We start from the raw sequence: 18,120 nt of genomic DNA, 5'->3' as shown, positions 1-18,120 counted from the left end.
AAGATAGCAGCTAATGGTACTAACAGCTACATTCAAAATAGCAGCAAATGGTACTAACTGCTAAATTCAAAATAGCAACAAATGGTACTAACACAGCTACATTTAAACTAACAGCAAATGTTACTAACAGCTTAATTCAAAATAGCAGCAAATTCAAAATAGCAGAAAATGGTACTAACAGCTAAATTCAAAATAGCAGCAAATTCAAAATAGCAGCAAATGGTACTAACAGCTAAATTCAAAATAGCAGCAAATGATATTAACAGATAAATTCATAATAACAGCAAATGGTACTAACAGCTAAATTCAAAATAGCACCAAATGGTACTTACAGCATGGTACGAACAGCTAAATTCAAAAATAGCAGCAAATGGTACTAACAGCTAAAATCAACAATAACAAATGGTACTAACAGCTGAATTGTAAAAAAAACAGCAAAAGGTACTGACAGCTAAATTCTTAGTAGCAACAGATGGTACTAATAGCTACATTCTAAATAGCAGCAAATGGTACTAACAGCTAAATTCAAAATAGCAGTAAATGATACTAACAGTTACATTCAAAATAGCAGCAAATGGTACTAATATCTAAATTAAAAATAGCAGCAAATAGTACTAATATATACATTCAAAAATAGAAGCAAATGGTACTAACAGCATGGTACTAACAGCTAAATTTAAAAATAGCAGCATGTGGTAATAATATCTATATTCAAAATAACAGCAAATGGTACTAACAGCTACATTCAAAATAACAGCATGTGGTAATAATAGCTAAGTTCTAAATGGCAGTAAATGGTACTAACTGCTAATTTCAAAATAGCAACAAATGGTACTAACACAGCTACATTTAAACTAACAGCAAATGTTACTAACAGCTTAATTCAAAATATCAGCAAATGGTACTAACACCTAAATTCAAAATAGCAGCACATGGTACTAACAGCTACATTCAAAATCACAGCATGTGGTACTAGTAGCTACATTCTAAATAGCAGCAAATGGTACTAACTGCTAAATTCAAAATAGCAACAAATGGTACTCACATCTAAATTCAAAATAACAGCAAATGGCTCTAACAGTTAAATTCAAAATAGCAGCAAATTCGATCTAACAGCTAAATTCAAAATAGCAACAAATGGTACTAACATAGCTACATTTAAACTAAGAGCAAATGGTACTAACAGCTAAAATCAAAAATAGCAGCAAATGGTACTAACAGCTGAATTCTAAAGAAAGGAGCAAATGGTACTGACAGCTAAATTCAAAGTAACAACAGATGGTACTAATAGATACATTCTAAATAGAAGCAAATGGTATCAACTGCTAAATTCAAAATAGCAACAAATCATACTAACATCTAAATTCTAAATAACAGCAAATTGTACTAATAGCTACATTCAAAAATAGCAACAAATGGTACTAATAACATGGTACTAAGAGCTAAATTTAAAAAAGCAGCAGATGGTACCAACAGCTAAAATCAAAAATATCGACAAATGGTACTAACAGCTAAATTCAAAATAGCAGCAAATGGTACTAACAGCTACATTCAAAATAGCAGCATGTGGTACTAATTCAAAATTTTAAATAGCAGCAAATGGTACTTACTGCTAAATTCAAAATAGCAACAAATGGTAGTAAAATCTAAATTCAAAATAACAGCAAATGGCACTAACAGTTACATTCAAAATAGCAGCAAATGGTACTAACAGCTGAATTCTAAAGAAAGGAGAAAATGGTACTGACAGCTAAATTCAAAGTAGCAACAGATGGTACTAATAGCTACATTCTAAATAGCAGCAAATGGTATCAACTGCTAAATTCAAAATAGCAACAAATCGTACTAACATCTAAATTCTAAATAACAGCAAATTGCACTAACAGTTAAATTTAAAATAGCAGAAAATGGTACTAACAGCTAAATTCAAAATAGCAGCAAATGGTACTAAAAGCTAAATTCAAAAATAGAAGCAATTGGGACTGACTGCTGAATTCAAAATAGCAACAAATGGTACTAACAGCTAAATTCAAAATAACCGCAAATGAAACTTACAGCTATATTCTAAATAGCAGCAAATGATACTAACAGCGAAATTCAAAATAGCAGCAAATGGTACAAACAGCTCAATTCTAAATAACAGCAAATGATACTAACAGCTAAATTCAAAATAGAAGCAAATGGTACTAACTGCTCAATTCAAAATAGCAGCAAATGGCACTAACAGCAAAATTCAAAAATAGCAACAAATGGTACTTGCAGCATGGCACGAACAGCTAAATTAAAAAATAGCAGCAAATGGTACTAAAAGCTAAAATCAAAAATAGCAAATGGTACTAACAGCTGAATTCTAAAAAAAACAGCAAATGGTACTAAAAGCTACATTCAAAATAACAGCATGTGGTACTAATAGCTAAATTCTAAATCTCAGCAAATGGTACTAACTGCTAAACTCAAAATACCAACAAATGGTACTAACATCTAAATTCAAAATAACAGCAAATGACACTAACAGTTAAATTCATTTTTAACAGCAAATGGTTCTAAGAGCTAAATTCAAAATAGCAGAAAATGGTACTAACTGCTAAATTCAAAACAGCAACAAATCGTACTAACATAGCTAAATTTAAACTTACAGCAAATGGTACCAACAGCTTAATTGAAGATAGCAGCAAATTCAAAATAGCAGTAAATGGTACTAACAGCTAAATTCAAAATAGCAGCACATTCAAAATAGCAGCAAATGGTACTAACAGCTAAATTCTAAATAACAGCAAATGGTAGTAACAGATACATTCTAAATCGCAAAAATGATACTAAGAGCTAAATTCAAAATAGCAGCAAATGGTACTAACAGCAACATTCTAAATAACAGCAAATTGTAGTAACAGCTACATTCAAAATAACAGCAAATGGCACTAACAGCTAAATTCTAAATAGCAGCAAATGATATTAACAGATACATTCATAATAGCAGCAAATGGTACTAACATTAATTTTCAAAATAACAGCAAATGGTACTAATAGCTAAATTCTAGATAGCAGCAAATGATACTAACAGCTAAATTCAAAATAGCAGCAAATGGTACTAACAGCTACATTCTAAATAACAGCAAATGGTAGTAACAGATACATTCAAAATAGAAGCAAATGGTACTAACAGCTAAATTCAAAATAACAGCAAATGGTACTAACAGCTAAATTCTAAATAGCTGAAAATGATACTAACAGCTAAATTCAAAATAGCAGCAAATGGTACTAACAGCTAAATTCTAAATAACAGCAAATGGCAGTAACAGATACATTCTAAATAGCAAAAAGAATACTAACAGCTAAATTCAAAATATCAGCAAATGGTACTAACACCTACATTAAAAATAGCAGTACATGGTACTAACAGCTACATTCAAAATAACAGCAAATGGCACTAACAGTTACATTCAAAATAGCAGCAAATTCAAACTAACAGCTAAATACAAAATAGCTGAAAATGGTCCTAACTGCTAAATTCAAAATAGCAACAAATGGTACTAACATAGCTACATTTAAACTAACAGCAAATGGTACTAATAGCTAAAATCAAAAATAGCAGCAAATGGTACTAAAAGCTGAATTCTAAAGAAAGGACAAATGGTACTGACAGCTAAATTCAAAGTAGCAACAGATGGTACTAATAGATACATTCTAAATAGAAGCAAATGGTATCAACTGCTGAATTCAAAATAGCAACACATCGTATTAACATCTAAATTCTAAATAACAGCAAATTGTACTAACAGCTAAATTCAAAAATAGCAACAAATGGTACTAATAACATGGTACTAAGAGCTAAATTTAAAAAAGCAGCAGATGGTACCAACAGCTAAAATCAAAAATATACGCAAATGGTACTAACAGCTAAATTCAAAATAGCAGCAAATGGTACTAACTGCTACATTCAAAATAGCAGCATGTGGTACTAATTGCAAAATTCTAAATAACAGCAAATTGTACTAACAGCTAAATTCAAAAATAGCAACAAATGGTACTAATAACATGGAACTAAGAGCTAAATTTAAAAAAGCAACAGATGGTACCAACAGCTAAAATCAAAAATATCAGCAAATGGCACTAACAGTTAAATTCAAAATAGCAGCAAATGGTACTAAAAGCTAAATTCAAAAATAGAAGCAAATGGTACTAACAGCTAAATTCAAAATAGCAACAGCTAGTACTAACAGATAAGTCAAAATAGCTGAAAATGGTACTAACATCTAAATTCAAAATAACAGCAAATGGTAATGGTACTAACAGCTAAATTCAAAATAGCAGCACATGGCAATAACTGCTAAATTCAAAATACCAACAAATGGTACTACCCGCTAAATTCAAAATAACAGCAAATAGTAGTAACAGCTATATTCAAAACACCAGAAAATGGTACTAGCAACTAAGTACAAAATAACAGCAAATGGTACTAGCACCTACATTCAAAATAGCAGCAAATGGTACTAAAAGCTAAATTCAAAATAGCAGCAAATGGTACTAACAGCCAAATTCTAAAAAAAGCAGCAAATGGTACTAAATGCTGAATTACAAATAGCAACAAATGGTACTAACAGCTAAATACTAAATAGCAGCAAATGGTACTAACAGCTACATTCAAAATAACCGCAAATGGTATTAACAGCTAAATTCCAAATAGCAGCAAATGATACGAACAGCTAAATTCAAAATAGCACCAAATGGTACTAACAGCTAAATTCAAAATAGAAGCAAATGGTACTAACAGCTAAATTCAAAAGAGCAGCAAACAGTACTAACAGCTAAATTCAAAAATAGCAACAAATGGTACTAACAGCATGGTACGAACAGCTAAATTCAAAAATAGCAGCAAATGGTACTAACAGCTAAAATCAAAAATAACATATGGTACTAACAGCCGAATTGTAAAAAAAACAGAAAAAGGTACTGACAGCTAAATTCTAAGTAGCAACAGATGGTACTAATAGCTACATTCTAAATAGCAGCAAATGGTACTAACAGCTAAAATCAAAATAGCAGCAAATAATACTAACAGTTACATTCAAAATAGCAGCAAATGGTACTAACATCTAAATTCAAAATAGCAGCAAATAGTACTAATATATACATTCAAAAATAGAAGCAAATGGTACTAACAGCATTTAAAAATTGCAGCATGTGGTAATAATAGCTATATTCAAAATAACAGCAAATGGTACTAACAGCTACATTCAAAATAACAGCATGTGGTAATAATAGTTAAATTCTAAATAGCAGTAAATGGTACTAACTGCTAATTTCAAAATAGCAACAAATGGTACTAACACAGCTACATTTAAACTAACAGCAAATGTTACTAACAGCTTAATTCAAAATAGCAGCAAATTCAAAATAGCAGAAAATGGTACTAACAGCTAAATTCAAAACAGCCGCAAATTCAAAATAGCAGCAAATGGTACTAACAGCTAAATTGAAAATAGCAGCAAATGATATTAACAGATACATTCATAATAGCAGCAAATGGTACTAACAGCTACATTCTAAATAGCTGCAAATGATACTAACAGTTACATTCAAAATAGCAGCAAATGGTACTAGCAGCTAAATTCTAAATAGCAGCAAATGATACTAACAGCTACATTCAAAATAACAGCAAATGGTACTAACAGCTAAGTACAATCAACAAAATAGTAGCCTGTGATGCATGTACACGATCAAAGATTCGGAAGTGAACATGGATTGTAGGGACACAGCATGCCTGAGAAGGCAATCTGAGTGCACGTGTGTGCATGGTGTCACCGTAGTTGGTGTGGGGGGGTGTTGCCTAAGTGTTTGTGTCAGTAGGGACATGCATCGAATACATGCATGTGAAATGAAGTGAGCCTCAGTGTCCTGTACACAGCACATGTGAACATTGCACTCAAGGACCCCCCTGTGTGTTAAACCATAGCAATCCCCTGACACCTCAAAATAAAACCCAACACAGGATCAGCCATTGACCAGCAGAACATATCATGTACAGAGTACCCCACATCGGCAATGGTAGACAATGAGCAATCACTGATTCATTGAAAATCCCTATAGTGCCTACACACAAAATGCATCAAAGCGCCTCAAGAAGGGAGGGAACAAGGGAGAATAACAGTACCTTCCTACAAGTCCTTCACACAGTCCAGAATGTGAAAAAGAACAATCAAATCAAAGTCGATAGTAAAAGTGCTTGTAACAATAAAGGAGAGTCTAGGGAGGGAATGTGGGAAAACAAAAGTAGCATCAACATTGCTATGCTTGACGGCAATAGTTGCAGTGCAGGAGTCACATAAGGAGGGGGTGTAAGGGACGAGGAGGGAAGAGGTGAGGTGAGTAACAAAACAAGTGACAAACAATGGAAGGTCGATGAATAATCAAGATAGTGCTGGGGAGGGGGAGAAGAAAGGGAAAGGGGGAACAGACGACCTGTAATCAGTGGTGGAAGGACTGATGATAAAAGTGTCAAAATAAAACTCAAAAAGGTGAAGGTGGGGGGTGGATAGACGGAGGCTGAGGGGGAAGTGTCTGCAAAGAACACACGGCTACGTATCACCATGCCTGATGGCAATTGGGGTAGTGCCAGAAAAAGACAGACAGAGGACAAGGAGGAAGGGAAAGGGTGGTGGAGAGGGAGGAGGAAGGGGGAAACGGGGAAAGAAAGCACACACAGGGGGCAGAGGGAAAGAAGAGGGTGCAGAAGGGGAGGGGGGGTGACGGTGAAGGGGGGAGTCGGAGGGAGACTGGCGGGGGCAGGTGGAGACTGGTGGGGGGCAAGGTAGACAGGGGTACACTGGCAGGGTGCATGTGGAGACTGGTGGGGCAGGGGAGACAGGGGGACAATCAAGGGACCCAGAAGGGTGGTGGACAGGGGTAGACAGGACCTCCATTGTGGGCCTTTGGTAGTGGTGGCAGGCTCCAGCCTCCTGGTTGGCCGGATTGTCACAAGGGCCAGATGCAACCAATGGGAGGAGGGAGCAGGTCCATGCCACAAACAGGACAGTCAAGTCAAAAGCAATGCAGCCATATTTCAAATGGCACAACAAAACACTAGGCAGGGCTGCAAGATGGCCAAAGCATGGGAAGCAAGGAATTGGGGGTCGTTGAAATATGTGGTCACAAGGATAACTCCGTGTGCAGCGTTCCTGTGGCATATCAAAATCACTGTAGGCCAAGTGTCCCAATTGAACATTGTCAGCACACGGACCTCTCCCACCATCAGTGTGTGTTACACAGCCAAAGGGTGCATGGTACCACGTACAGCAGGAAGTGCATGAACATAGTCAAGTCATAAAAGAATCATAAGCAACGTGATGAAATCAACAGAATACTCGCCAAAATGAAGTGCAGACATGCATTGGAGAAGCCATCCGGAATACCCACTAGGGGTGTACACACAAGTAGGACTGCAGGCTGGCCACAGATATGACGGAAGCCCAATGCCCCTGTGTGAGATGCTGTCACACCGAGCCATCCTTGCGAGCCCATGGAAAGGGGAAGTAGGAGTAGCATATGTGTCAGGACCCCAAGCAAAACACATACAGGAGACAAGCCTGAATGGGCCCCACTGGAACACACAGTAGATGCCTTCAAATGCCACAAAGCACCGCACTGTCACATGAATGCACAATAGACAAAAACATTTTTTTTATTATTATTATTTGCAGGAATAAAAAATAAAATAATCAAAAATGGCCACATATGACCCGGGGGCGGAGGGGGGACCCGGGGGGGGGGGGGGGGACATCAACACCCACATGTGTAGATGTTGAGATTTTTTTTAAAAACTCACTGGGCTCAGCGCCTGCACGGCCCGACATATGTGGGAGATAGGTTATCGTCGTCACCCTCTGGATGGAAATCAGAAGGTGGACAGGGCACAGTTGCCTCATCACGCCTATCCGCACCTTGCCCCTCAGCAGCAGCAAGCCTGCGGGTCTGGTAAGCCAGGTCCTGCATGGCAATGGCACATAGGTCTGCCTGCATGGCCTCACATGACATACGGAGTACCTCCCGGCTTGCATGGAGTTCAGCTGAGATGGTTCTTTCAAGCTGCTCCAACCTGTCTTCTGCCCGCCTACTGTCGCCATCATGAGAGCACCCAGAGTAGATTGTAGGGTTTGGTGTTCGACCCTCAGGGCCTCACGGTGTGCCTATACCTGAGCAGAAATTGCTTGATGCAGAGCCACCATTTCAGCCCGGTGCGCCCTGTCAGAGGCCGCCATGCCCAGTCTGAGTGAGCGGCACCTGGACCGCGTAGCCTACTGCTGGAACTCCACTTTCCATTCAATGGGGAGGATGGAACGGGCCACACTTTCCATACCTTAAGCCCTCATCTCAACTGCTCCCCCCTGTTGCTGTGCTATGGCAATAATGGCATGATCCCACTCAGTTGACCCTGGTGGTGCACGGCCACCGCGTTGCCGGACACAACACCTGCCGGGCCCAAGGAGCCGTGGTCCTTGCTGGGTTGGTGCTGCCCGCAGCTGCAGGACTGCATCCATCCGTCGACCTGGCATTGCAATGCAAGGGTATCCCGAAAGCAGAAAAGGATGTGTGCAAAATCTGAAGCCAACACATGTTTTGCATGTTGCCCATCACCTGCATCACACACAACCTCTAGCAGGCACATATCCAAGGCAGACATGAGAGATAGGAACAAAGAGATGGCACGTAGCATAAGCATGTGGGAACACACAAATAGCCACAGTTGGCAATCACACTAAACACACCATGACACATGTAACATGCATGTTCACATGGAACACTCAACAACCATTGACTATACAGAGTACATGTGTCACAGGAGGCACCTATGCTACTGCGTTTTGATACAGTGAAAGGAGGGACATGGATACATACATGGCAGGTCACTATCACACAGCAGCATTGTGTTGGCATGTTGAAGGGCTGAACTTGGCACAGGAGTGGGTGTGTGCGTTACAGTGCATGTGTACCCCCCTCAACTTCCAACATCAACACATACGTAGTGATGTCAATCTCCAAACGTGACGGCAGTGTAAGGGCAACTGCAGCCATCATGTGCAAATGGCATGCACTATGTAGCATGGATACCGGGAAACACCCACCCTCTGGACAATAGCAGGGAGGCACTGCATGGCAATGAAAGGTTCACCACAGAACTGTGCATTGGCAGACAGTGTTGGCATGCAACATTTGCATGTCGTCAGTCAAATGTCACTACAGCCGATGAGAAGTGGACATGATGCAGGACAGATGAGAAACCACCATTAGTACACACATGCATGCAGAAGACACAACACCAGTTGAAAAGAGGCAGGGGGCCTGTAACAGGGGGAGTCATGTGCACGACACAGATGTGGACACCCTAAAGTCATGTGAGATGACACACAGACCCACAGTGAGCATGAAATGGCTGTCCAAATAACATGACACTTGGATTATCCTGGAGACATACTACAATGAGCAAGCTGTCAAGGACACCAAGGGGCATACATGGTATGCACACGGAGCATGAATTTGCACACATGTGCACGGGGAGCCACTGCCATCAGCACAGTCAGAGTGAGACACACTGCACCAAGGACAAAGGATGTATATGACATGATATGACCTCTCATCAAGATTGCCCTCATACACAAGTGGCTAAGAGCGCAACCAAGCAAAGGGAGGGGAACAAAGGAAGAAAAGGAAATGAAAACAACGATCGTGCTGGGCACAGTGACATTGAGAACACGCAACTGCATGGAGAAGGGATAAAGAGTTGAAGTCCCTGGAAGGGGGAGAAGTGAAACGTGCCAAACAGAGGAGAGCAAAGAATGAAAATGAAGTACAATGATAGAATAGGCATTTAAAAGGTGGTAGTGCAGCCAGCAAGTGGCAAGTGCAAGATCCTTTGGATAGGGCAAATCTGATGAGTGCAGAAGAAGAGTGGGGGACTGTATGGGTACAAGTACAGGACCCATTGCAATGGGAGGCCTGGAGTCAGTGCAGCACGGAGGCAGGGTGAGCAGGTACCTGGGCCCGAAGGACAGAGGGTGTCCAGGTGCACAGTTCCAAGAGAGGAAACAGTTCAGCTGGGGAGAAGAGGGGCTAATGCAGGTGCAAATAGGAAGGTCTTGAGGTGCTTCCGAAGCAGAGATGTTTCTCCTCAAGTTTCAACATGGCAGGTAGGCTGTTCAAAGGGAGGTCCCAGACATAGACACAGATCTGCCCCCAGCTTGTTTCTTCAATAAACGACTGACCCCGGTAGGGGAGCAAAGGACTCGAGAGGGGAGGTATTGGCAGAGGGATAGTTGAAGGTATTTTGGACCCAGGCCCCAGAAATCCTTGTACACAATGCAGAGGGTCTAAATTTTATCCTTGCATCCACTGGTAGCCAATGAAGGGATTTCAGGGCTGGAGAGATAGGATCCCAGGGCATGAGGCCAAGGACAAGTCTCGCAGTCCTGTACTGGATTAGTGGTAGAGGGTGGAGTGTGGAGGCAGGTAGAATTTTGAAAGAGCCTGTCACAGTAGTCCAACCTTGAGACAACCAGAGCTTGAGAGACAGTGAGCTTGTAGGTGAATGAGAGGAAAGGCAAAGTACACCTGAGGAGGTTAAGCAAGAAGTTAATATATCTCGAGAGACATCTGAAATGTGTACGCAGAAGGAATGTGTGGAGTCAAAGGTGACCCCAAGGTTGTTGGCCTTGCAGGTGGGGCTACGAGGAGGGCCAAGGGAGGCCTGCCAGAGAGTGAGGGAAAAGGATGGTGAAGGTGTACCGATGAGGAGGATGTCAGTCTTGCTGGCATTTACACAGAGATTGTTGGCAGTACACCAATCTCAAATGGTAATGAGGCCATCAGAAATGAGGGAGGGAGAAGAGGTGGCCGATGGCAGCCTGAAAATGAGTTGCATGTCATCAGCATAGCACTGGAAGTTGTAGCAGAAAATGAAAATGCAGTAGGCGAGAGCTGCCAGGTGCTGTTTGGAAAGCCAGGCCGAGGGGTAAGACCCCTGGTGGACACCACAGGTAGAGAGGGACATTGATGAAAGGAAGGACCCAAGTTGTAGCTGGGAGGGTCACACACACCAAACACACATGTCATTGAGTAACATGCATCTATGTTCACCGGACGATGCATCATAATCCATCCTCTCTCCCACTCCACAGATTTGTTCTGCCGGGATGAACTCTGCAGCGATCTCCTCTTGCTGAGTGAGTTCATCCTCCTCTGATGCTGGCCCACCACCAGTCACCTGAGACATGGCATAATTGGAGGCATGCTTTTGTTTTGCACAGCGTTGGAGGTCATTCCAACGCTTGTAGCAGTCCAGAGCCGTGCGCACCTGGAATCCCATGGCTGTCACACCATCCACAACATGCTGCCAGTGGACCCAACGCTTGGCAGGCGTTGGATGGAACTGTGGGCCCACAAGCATATCGCGTTGGTGTGCCGACACGTAGTCCACAAGGAAGTCCAGCTTGCCGAAAGGCTACTTCCTCAACGTGCCGGAGGCCAGAGCCGTGTTTGGGGTCTCAGCCTCTTGCGCAGGAGCACACTTCCTCCTTTTTGTGGTGGTACTGACCCTGAGTGGCCCTGAGTGGCCAATGTAGCCCTGAACAGTAGGGGCAGTGGCGCTGGTGGACTGGACCAAGGGAGTTGGTGTTTGAGGACGGAAGGTCTGGCTTGGGTCTGACTCACTGCTGGGGTGGTGTTGGCTGCATCTGCCCATGCAGTTACCACCATCCGGCTGCTTGGGACAGCAGATGTCATAACTTCCCCAGATATGTGTGCCCCGCTCACAGCTACACTGAACACACATTACCCGCACCTCCCGACAAGATGGAAATCATCCAGGGAGTCCTCATTACACAACGCAACATGCTCTGCCCGAGCCCGGGTGGTGGTCCCCACAGCTGCACCTGCAGCTACCACCACCGGTGGGCCCGTGACAGCAGATTAAAGTTGCTGTTGGGTCATATGGTCCACAGGTTTTTTTTATTTAACATTTATAAAGCGCTCACACAGCCCGCAGGCATCGAGGACCTGTTACAGGGATTGTTTGTTTTTTCTTAGTTGCGTAATTGTTTTTTTTTCTCTTAGTTGCGTATTTATAACGCGCTTAAACACCCAGAGGTTTTTAAGCGCGGACCCGGGGATCGAACCTGTTGTTGCTTCGTGTCGTCCTGCTTCCAAGACGCGCACGCTGCCGCTGAGCTATCCTCCCAGGACAAAAAGGTTGTAATGCAACAGCTGCATCTCCAGGAGCCTTAGAGGGTGGTGGCATGTCTGCACCAGCACATGGCTGGGCATCCTGCCCCAGTGGGGCACCCCTGCCTCTTCCCCCTCTGTAACCACCCTGGCCACCCAGGACTCCCTGTCCCCCCTGGTCTCTGCGCCCACGTGCCTGACCAGGCACTCCCCTGGGAGGATGCCCAACTTTGCCGCCCTTATCCTTTGGTGGCCTCCCAACCATGGCACAGATGGTAAATGGCCGATGGGAGGTGCACTCAACAATTGTCCTGGGCAATTGGGTAGAAGGGGGCAGGGTACTGGATGGAATAGGTACCCATGTGCTCCTGCAAGGCTGTCTGTGATCCCTGGGGGAAAAATGACGGGTCACGCAACACTCAGGCCCTCCCCAAAAAATTGAAAAAATAAATACAAAAATAAAAATAATAAATATTGAAAAAAAAGGAAAACAAAATAGTAAACATTCAAAAGAAAAATGTGCACACGACCCAGTAGCCCACGTGTGTGGATTTCACCTTCAGCAGTGTGGTGTGGCACCCAGGGACACAAAAAACACGTACGCATGGAACACGCGGGCTACTATAGCCTCAAAAACGGTACGCGATGCACAGGGGGAACCACAGTGGGAAAAATAGCATGCGTGACTCACCGCCTGCCTTGCGTGGAAAAGAAAAAGAAAAACACACGCGCATGTGCGCGTGGGCAACATCCCACCAAAAGAAGAGGTACGAACTTTAAACGCTGTGAAGTGATCGTCTGTGAATCCAGAAGAGTAAACAGATGCGTCGGTCTCCACAAACAGCACAGAGGACTGCTTCCCCGCTGGACCTTTAACCCGTGCTGAAGGCAACACCCGTGCGCGTAAAGTCACTGGCGTGCTTATGCGCTAAGGACCTTTCCTCGAATTACACGCGGACGTGCTGTTTTTTCACGTGAGGATTCACTCTGCATCAAGCTGGCCACGCGACAACACACGGAAGACCACGCTCCTGCCCATAAGACCATTTTCCTGCCCCCCAGAGCCCAGAGCAGCTTGCTACACACCATCTGCTGCTGCCTGCTTGCCTGCTGTGAACGTGCCCTGCTATTTGGTGCCTGCACAGAAGCCATAGCCAGGGATCCTGTACCTGAGACCACCTCTGCTGACCCAGAAGACTCCCGACTGGTGTACCCTCGCTCGACAGCCCAGCCCCAGGACCAAGTTGCCCACCCACACCTTCCTCTGGGGTTGCCATGTCCGACTCAACACCATCTGGGCTAGTGGCAACCCCCAGTCAGAGAGGCAGAGGGCTGCCAGCTTCACAGAAAATGAAGTTGGCATCCTGATGGAGCAAGTCCTGGGGAATTATGATGCCCTCTTCTCAAGTTCGCACCTTGACAGGGATGGACTGAGGAGGATCTGGAAGGTCATTGTGGTTGCCGTCAACGTGGAGTGGGTGGCATCCCCCGACTACAACCATGTCCTGAAGCGCTGGGAGAACTTCAGGTCCAGGGCCCTCAGGAAGGTCCGGTGCCTCATTGATCCTTGCGGAGAAGTGGGGCACCAGGACCAGCTGACCAACAACCAGATGAGGGTCCTGGAGCGCATTAACCCAGCACTTCACCATCAGTACCTGCAGATGCAGACCCATCCGGATTTGAGTGGTAAGTTTCCATGTGTTCATCTCCAGTGTAGTGCATGTTGAGGTGTGTCAGGTGCATGCACCTTGGATGTATGTGTGGCATGCACCATGTATGGATGTCTGTGTGCAGGGACATGACAGTGAAGCATGTGAGTCCGGTCAAGCGTGTGCAATGACAATGGTGTCTGTGTTGATATGCATGATGTGCACCTGCATGTGATGATGCACACATGTTTGCATGCCTGTGTCTGTACTTGGCCATGTCTGTTGTGTGAATAATGGATGCTGATGTCACCCTCATGGACATGCATGGTGTACATGTGCGTGTTACAGAGTGGTGAGTGTGTGACTGGGAAACACCATGGATGCATGACACATGCACATCTCAATGCGTGCATTGACTGTTGTGGACTAGCTGTCCATGATTGCACTGTGATGGGAGGTGGACACGGACGGATGCATGACTGTGCAGTGGTGTATGTGCATGTGTGTTGCTTGTCATGCAGTGGTGTATGTGCATGTGTGTTGCTTGCAAGGACCTGTGTGTCGTGGAAGGTGATGATGGCTATGACATACGACAGTGCCACTCATGTGCATTTGCTTTGTGTCTGGCAGACTTATGTTCAGTGACCTGATGCTGGTCTTCAATGTCTCCTTTTCCACAGCGGCAAGTGAAGAAGAGGGCGGAGAAGGCGCTGTGGAGCAAAGCAGCAGGGATTCCTCCACCAGCCAGAGACACAAGGCCCATTCACCCTCCCAGGTAATGCCATCTTCCGGGGGCAAGGGGACTGGTGTTGCATCCGCCACTGCGGCCGCAGCTATTGAGGGGAGGTCCAAGAAGCCAAGGTTGGAAGTAGGGTCCTCGGCAGCGGAAGGGGGAGGTGAGCCCCCACAGGGGCAGGACAATGCAGAAGACAGTGCGGAGGCATCCAGGTTAGTGGTGGGTGAGGAGGAGGAAGAGGCCGCTTTAGTCCCACACGTGGGGCCTGGTGGGGGTGATTCCACTGGTGCAAGTGGTGCAGTCCAGGGACAGGGGCAGGAGGCAGCACAGGTCGCCGTGGAGGTGCTTGTGCATAATCCTGTCCCTGATTCTGCTACTGCATCTCTCTGCACCAGCATGGATGCCTCATTCCAGACCCGTCCGCAGGTAGCAGATGTGTCCACATCAACTGACCTTCCTCTACGTGCAGACGAGGTAATCCGTGACAGGGTCGAACCTGTCCTAGTTGGTGTCTCGATGCGCACACGCGTGATTCGTGATGATGTGCGTGTTTCCAGGAAGGGCAATGCACATCATCACGAGCAGCTGTGTGCCATCTTGAACTGGCTAGGACGGCTCATTGTCACAGGGTTCCTGCATGTGCTGGCCATTCTTGCGACCCTCTCCTCCTCTGCACCCACTATGCGCCAGTCGTCCTCCATGCTGTCTTCTGGCCCAGATGCCACCAGACCTGCCTCATCCACCGCGGCTAGGCTGGTGGAGATCCCATCCCTGCCACAGTCGGGAGTCGGAGGTTCAGCAGAGGTGGTCGCCCAAGCAACAGGATCCCTGGCAATGGAGGATGTGCAAGCAACTTCCAGCAGGGCACGTCCACGTCAGGCCCGGGGGTCGTCAGCATCCCAGAGCCAGTCTTGGTGGCACAGGCAGATGTCATCAAGGCAGCAACACCAGGCTCGACGTAGGAGGTGTCTGGACTCGGGGCATTCAACATCACAGGGGCAGGCATCGGCCGAAGTGCAGGAGGATCCTGGACTATGTGTGTCTTCCGTGTGGCAGCGGATGGGCCAGCAAATGGTTGGAGAGCGGCGGCGGCGGGCAGAGAGGGCACGGCTCACCATGGTCAGGGCGGAGAACTCCATGGGGCGGGCATTGAGCCGGGCACAGTTTCTCGAGGAGACTCGCAGGTAGTTTTAGGAGACCATGTCGGCGTCCCTGCGTGCCCTCGAGGACAGAGCCCAGTCCCGGCTCCAGGACATAGACTCGGAGTTCGATGATACCCTGGCCAAGACTCTTGGTAAGAACGTTGAGCCGTGGGACTAGCCCGCCGCCATTATAAATAGTTAATTACGCTTAGGTTTCCTTTTGTTTTATTTTTATTTTGGAGTCCATGGACATTACTTCACTTTTTTGTATATAGTTGTATTTTTGTAGGATTTTTTATAGGTTTCATTTGGTTGTGGGATCATGGACCCTGAGAAGTTTCATTATTAATATTTCTGGAACTGTGGACTTTATTATTTTGATTTTTTAACACACAAGATTTTTATTTTTATTTTGCCTTTCAGTTCAGTTCACAATCATTTATTTTTCCTTGTCAAGGTTGTTTTTTGTTAGGGAGATATCTGTTTTTTAATACATTTTCTTCAATTCACATATTCGTGTTGTATGCCCTCATTGGTTTGGTCTATGTGTCAGTCGTCATTGCCTCAGTCATGTGTCGCTGCTGTGCGGCCATGTTGGGCATGTCTTTGGGTGCATGTATGTGTGCTTCTGTGCATGACATGCCATGGGGCCTGTACTGGGAAGTGGGGACCATGGATGCGTGCGAAGTTGCACTGTGGGGGGGGCAGCGTGGGGTGGGATTTGGGTGGACATTTGCTACATGCATGTATGTTGTGACAATGTGTTGCTTGGGTGGACATGAGTCGGGGCCTGCTGGCAGGTTGCCGTCACTGGGGGGGACATCAGTCAGGCCTGCTGGCAGGTTGCCGTCACTGGGGGATGGCGGGGTGACATGAGTTGGGGCCTGCTGGCAAGTTGCCGTCACTGAGGGGGTTGCGGGGGACATGAGTCAGGGCCTGGAGGCAGGTTGCCGTCACTGGGCGCGATCATGAGTCGGGGCCTGCTGGCAGGTTGCCGTCACTGGGGGGGTGGCAGGGGGACATGAGTCGGGGCCTGCTGGCAGGTTGCCGTCACTGGGGGGGACAGGAGTCGGGGTCTGCTGGCAGGTTGCCATCACTGGGGGGGACAGGAGTCGAGGCCTGCTGGCAGGTTTCTGTCACTGGGGGATTTGAGGGGGGACATGAGTCGGGGCCTGCTGGCAGGTTTCTGTCACTGGGGGGTTGGAGGGGGGACATGAGTCTGGGCCTGCTGGCAGGTTGCCGTCACTGGGGGTGGGGCGGACATGTGTTGGGGCTCCCAAGTGCATGGTGCCATGTGGCCTGCCTGCAGGGTATGGTCAGGGTTTGTAGGGGGTCCCCTGTGGTGTGGGCTGCCTGCGGGGTATAGGGAGGGGGGAGGACACACCTGGGAGGGCCCACAAGGGCAAATCGCGTACAAAAGTCCTTGCGCACCCCCGGAATACACGTACCCCGCTCGCGCCAGCCCATTCGCGTGTGAAACTCCTTGCGCACCTCCGGAATACACGTACCCTGCTCGCACGAGCGGATTCGCGTGAAAAGCGCACTCATATACTCCCATATTCACGCACCCGTGTGGTGAGGGGACACATGCACCCCCTGCAGGAAGTCCACACTACAGAGGAGCCCCTTACAACCGTGGACATGTCCCATGTACAGCCCATCCACCCTCCCTATGACCTTCAGGCAGCCCATCCACCCTGACCATGTCCCGCAGGCAGCCCATACACCCTGACCATGCCCCGCAGCCAGCCCACACTACAGGGGGGACTTTTTCCATGCAATTTGACTGGCGCGAGCGTGGTACGTATATTCTGAGGGGTGCGCAGGGAGTTTTACATGAAATTTGACTGACGCAAGCAGGGTACGTGTATTCCGAGGGGTGCGCTGGGAGGTTTACATGCGATTGACCTGGTGCGAGCTGGTTACACATATACCGAGGGGTGCGAGGGGAGCTTTCCACGCGAATGGCTTGGCGCGAGCGGGGTACACTTATTCCAAGTGGTGTGCAGGGAGCTTTACACATGTTTGGCCTGGCACGAGCGTGGTATGTGTATACCGAGGGATGCACAGGGAGATTTACACACGATTGGCCTTGTGCGAGCAGGGTACGTGTATACCAAGGGGTGCACTGGGAGTTTTCCATGTGATTGTCCTGGCATGAGCGGGGTATGTGTAATCCGAAGGGTGCATGGGGAGTTTTACACATGATTTGCCTGGTGTGAGCGGGGTAAGCGTATTCCGAGGGGTGCACTGGGAGTTTTCCATGCGATTGGCCTGGCGCGAGCGGGGTACGCATATTTTGAGCAGTGCACAGGGAGTTTTCCATGTGATTGGCCTGGCGCGAGTGGGGTACACGTATATCGAAGGGTGCACGGGGAGTTTT

The sequence above is a fragment of the Ambystoma mexicanum genome, chromosome 6p (assembly GCF_040938575.1).
Source record: "Ambystoma mexicanum isolate Mex_15411 chromosome 6p, UKY_AmexF1_1, whole genome shotgun sequence".
Lineage (NCBI taxonomy): Eukaryota > Metazoa > Chordata > Amphibia > Caudata > Ambystomatidae > Ambystoma > Ambystoma mexicanum.
Note: the sequence above shows the minus strand (reverse complement) of the source record.